Below are 5,000 nucleotides of genomic sequence, written 5' to 3'. Positions count from 1 at the left end.
AAATTAATGAATGAATGATCTTTCATGATCTCCTCTCTCTCCCTCCCTCCCTCTCTCTCCCCCTCTCCCTCTCTCTCCCCCCCTCCCTCTCTCTCCCCCTCTCCCCCCCCCCTCTCTCTCCACCCTCCCCCCCCCTCCCTCTCCCCCCTCCCTCTCTCTCCCCCTCTCCCTCCCCCCCCTCTCCCTCCCCCCCCTCTCTCTCCACCCTCCCCCCCCCCTCCCTCTCCCCCCCCCTCCCTCCCTCCCCCCCCTCTCTCTCCCCCCCTCCCTCTCCCCCCCCCCCCTCCCTCTCCCCCCTCCCTCTCTCCCCCCCCTCTCTCTCCCCCCCCCTCTCTCTCCACCCTCCCCCCCCCCCCCTCCCTCTCCCCCCCCCTCCCTCTCTCCCCCTCCCTCTCCCCCCTCCCTCTCTCCCCCCCCTCCCTCTCCTCCCTCTCTCTCCTCCCTCCCTCCCTCCCCCTCCAGAGCCTCCACCCTGTCCAGTGCGGTCTCGTCTCTCTCCAGCACCGGCCTGTCCTTCAGCCGCATGGACGAGAAGGAGCGCCAGCAGGCCCTGGCGGAGGAGCAGGCCAGGCTGCAGGCCCTGAAGGTGGGGGAGGTGAACACCGCTACACCGCTACACTGAACACTGAACACTGCTACACTGAACACCGCTACACTGAACACTGAACACTGAACACTGAACACTGAACACTGAACACTGCTACACTGAACACTGAACACTGAACACTGAACACTGAACACTGAACACTGAACACTGCTACACTGAACACTGAACACTGAACACTGAACACTGAACACTGAACACTGAACACTGAACACTGCTACACTGAACACTGCTACACTGAACACTGCTACACTGAACACTGAACACTGAACACTGAACACTGAACACTGAACACTGCTACACTGAACACTGAACACTGCTACACTGAACACTGAACACTGCTGCACTGAACACTGAACACTGAACACTGAACACTGAACACTGAACACTGCTACACTGAACACTGCTACACTGAACACTGAACACTGAACACTGCTACACTGAACACTGAACACTGAACACTGAACACTGAACACTGAACACTGCTACACTGAACACTGAACACTGAACACTGAACACTGAACACTGAACACTGAACACTGCTACACTGAACACTGAACACTGAACACTGAACACTGAACACTGCTACACTGAACACTGAACACTGCTACACTGAACACTGAACACTGAACACTGCTACACTGAACACTGCTACACTGAACACAATATTACACTGTTACACTAAACACCACTAAGTGAAAGGCAGTATTACCACATTACTGAGACAAGCATGGTCAACACCATGGCCACTTTTCTTTTTTTTAAAGACAGAAATCCACACAGACAGAAAAGCACCATTCTCATTTGCTAGACTGCTGTAACAGGGAGAGTGGGTTTATAGGGAGGTGTTGTGGGTTAAAGGTGCGAGGAGTCCAACTGCTGCAGGACTTTGAGCTGCTACTGCTCTCGCTGCTTATTGATTAGGCTGCTGTGTGTGCAATTGTTGACTTGAATTCCGGGGTCAGGGAAGGGCAGGGTATTAGGGTGTAGTCTAGCTAGCCTTGCAGACAGAGCAGCAGAAAAATGAAAACTCACTGTTGGTGTTGTTGACATTTAACGCTCTGGCTTTGTGAACGAGCCTGGGAGCCCTGTAGCGTTCTATTAATGGGTCTGAGTTCCCTGGGCGCTCTGCTAACAGGAGGAGGGGGTGGCACAGAGGAACTTGGCAGTGTGGGTGTGCGTGTGCGTGTGCGTGTGCGTGTGTGTGTGTGTGTGTGTGTGTGTGTGTGTGTGTGTGCGTGTGTGTGTGTGCATGTGCGCAAGGGAACGGATTGTCCTGGCACTGCAAGTGTGTGTATGTGTGTGTGTATGTGTGTGTGTGTGTGTGTGTGTGTGCCCTTGTTTGCCCTGGTCCCGTCAATGATTACCTCTGGTCAGGGGGAGACTCCCGGGGTGAGGGGGGGTCATCCAAACACGAGCCCCGCCGGCTTGCTGCTCTGCTGGCCGCTCTGCTCTCCATATGGGCCGACCAGACAGCAGAGAGATGCTACTATGGCTTCTCAACCAGGTGGGAAATAGTCTGGTACATGTACCGCTGCTGTTGGGCTTTATCAAACAGACGGCCAGCAAGCCGCAGACAAGAGTAGGGATGGTTACAGATAGTCAGTGAGGATGAGCCTGGGATTGTACTGGTATATTGTGTCGTTGTAGACAGAGAGAAGCTACACATGTACAGCTTGTCAATGAGAAGCGACAGCTCGTCAATGCTGTCAGACTGCTGTACAATAGCCTGGGCTGGGCTGCCACAGCTGCTCTGCTCCATCAAACAGCAGTGTCGGCCGGTTAGGAAACCTTATGTGCTTAGAAGTATGTACGTTATATTTTCATAATGTAGCTACCTTGAAAAGGGCGAGAGTCTCACAACGGGCGAGTGTGTTTTTGTCACTGTGTGTACAAAGGAGGGAGGAGGCGAGAGAGAGAGAGAAAAGAGAGAGCTGAGTGTTTGTTCCTCGGAGATAAAGTCAGAGATGTTTTAACGCTGGTGTTCCTCGCAGGACCAGCGCCTGAAGGAGATCGGCATGCACACCCCTCCCTCCGCCTCCCCCAGCTCGCAGTCCATGGGCAGCGGCAACAACAACCACAGTCACAGCAACCACGGCCTGGAGATGTTCACCACCCCCGCCTCCACCCCCTCCACCAACAGGTGCCTACACCTACCCTGTGGTACTACACCAATGAAAACCATACAACGGTTTTGAGCTAATTCCTCTAACCAGTTTGTGGACTGGTCAGCTACATATAGAGATATATATAGATCTCTACACATAGCTTCTGTTCCCCGATAGTCAAACAAATCCCAACTCCATGTAATCACCTTTCAGCTCTGGTAGAAACGTTCTCTGTGTAGCACGTCTGAATAGGAACAAATCAAATGGATATTGCAGATTTAATTATCTTGTCGAGAGGAAATAACAATAATATCAGCAGTCTGTTTCCTATTTGTTTCTCATCACTCATCTTGTAATGGACGTCAGTGCTGCTCTTTGCTGAAATACAAGAGGATGTTCCTCCTTGATGGAATTTAATAAACCACCTTTGATTTGAGCTTGTGAGGGGTTTGAATCTTCCGTGTTGTTAATATCCCCCACCCCCAATTCCCTTTACCCCCTCCATACCCCCCCTCTCTCTCTCACTCCCCATTTCTTCCTCCTCTTCTCTCCATCCCTCTCTGTCTCTCTCTCTCCACAGCATGCCAAACCTCAGCAGTGATCTGTTTGACCTGCAGCCTGCCTTCGTCCCCGCGGTCCAGAGCACGCCCTCCATCTCCACCGCCAACAGCGCCTGGGGAGGTAGGGACGCACACACACACACACACACACACACACACACACACACACACACCACACAGTGCCTGGGGAGGTAGACACACACACACACACACACACACACACACACACATACACCACACAGACACACACACCACACAGAGGGTGTAATTGACACCCTGTGTGCATGTATTCATTAAGCCACATACGGTACATAGTATATATCAGGGTTCCCGCGCTGGTCTTAAAAAGCCTTTAAGTCTAAAATCCAGCAATCCGATTTACAAGGCCTAAAAAGGTCTGACATTTCAGTTTGGTCGAGAGTTGTCTTTATGTGTAAAGAGTTGTTCAAATGACAGTTGATGTGACAGTTTATACACATGCATGCATCTGATATTTAATGTAGTCACTCCATTCGTTCATTCATCCCTCCCTCTGGCTGTCTGTCACTCCATCCATCCATCCATCCATCCATCCCTACATCCATCCATCCATCCATCCATCCACTCATCCTCTTCCCTTCAGAAACACCCTCTGAAAGCACTGATTAGCAGTAGAAGTACTGTACTGGTAGTACTGCAGTAAAGCTCACCGCTAGAGTCCTGTCACTGTCTAAAGCAGAGAGCAGCAGTGTCTCTGTCTAAAGCTGTTAGACCCAACATGTCAGACTCCCAGCCTCCCAACATGTCAGACTCCCAGCCTCCCAACATGTCAGACATGTTGATGAGATACATGCCTTGTCCCCTGCTGAAGGTCTGGAAAGAAAGACAGTATTATGTAGCCGTTACAACAGTAATATGAAGCCTTTATAACAGTAATATGAAGCCTTTATAACAGTGCTATGGAGCCTTTATGTCAGGTCTATGTATCTCTTATGACAGAGAGACATGCTTTATTCCCTCTAGGTCCGGAGCCTCCCCTGCCCTCCATGAGTGTAGATTTTGACGCCGTGTTCGGGAGTAAAGTGGCCAATAACGATGTCAAGCCTGTCGCTGGTAAACAAACTCAACCAATCAAACCTCCTGACACGTCTCCCTGGCGTGGTTCCAACATCCACACTAGCACACTGTTTAGTATGCATGACCCAATATGCATCGCCTCATTCTCAGTGGTGCTGGTGTGGTTGTTAGAACACCTTTGTCTGGCTCGGCCTGGCTTGCTGCTCTCTAGTAACAGTACTGGACTCTCTAGTTACAGTACTGGTCTCTCTAGTTACAGTACTGGTCTCTCTAGTAACAGTACTGGTCTCTCTAGTAACAGTACTGGTCTCTCTAGTTACAGTACTGGTCTCTAGTAACAGTACTGGTCTCTCTAGTTACAGTACTGGACTCTCTAGTAACAGTACTGGTCTCTCTAGTAACAGTACTGGTCTCTCTAGTAACAGTACTGGTCTCTCTAGTAACAGTACTGGTCTCTCTAGTAACAGTACTGGTCTCTCTAGTAACAGTACTGGTCTCTCTAGTAACAGTACTGGTCTCTCTAGTTACAGTACTGGTCTCTCTAGTTACAGTACTGGTCTCTCTAGTTACAGTACTGGACTCTCTAGTAACAGTACTGGACTCTCTAGTAACAGTACTGGTCTCTCTAGTAACAGTACTGGTCTCTCTAGTAACAGTACTGGTCTCTCTAGT

At 50.6% G+C, this 5,000-nt stretch overlaps 1 pseudogene across 1 annotated transcript in view; it reads left to right on the top strand.

The window, feature by feature from the left end:
• LOC308175516 (phosphatidylinositol-binding clathrin assembly protein-like) overlaps positions 1 to 4,364 on the top strand; it is a 19,081-nt pseudogene extending 14,717 nt beyond the window's left edge. The window contains exons 8-11 of the transcript XR_013938035.1: positions 463 to 586; positions 2,599 to 2,747; positions 3,293 to 3,393; positions 4,275 to 4,364. The product of XR_013938035.1 is annotated as a phosphatidylinositol-binding clathrin assembly protein-like (transcript). The remainder of the gene's footprint in view (positions 1 to 462; positions 587 to 2,598; positions 2,748 to 3,292; positions 3,394 to 4,274) is intronic.
• The last annotated feature ends 636 nt before the right edge of the window (positions 4,365 to 5,000 follow it).

Source organism: Nansenia antarctica (assembly GCF_963989245.1).
Source record: "Nansenia antarctica genome assembly, contig: SCAFFOLD_600, whole genome shotgun sequence".
In the NCBI taxonomy this organism is placed as follows: domain Eukaryota; kingdom Metazoa; phylum Chordata; class Actinopteri; order Argentiniformes; family Microstomatidae; genus Nansenia; species Nansenia antarctica.
The sequence above is the reverse complement of the archived record's forward strand: the minus strand, read 5'-3'. Positions and strand labels throughout refer to the sequence as shown.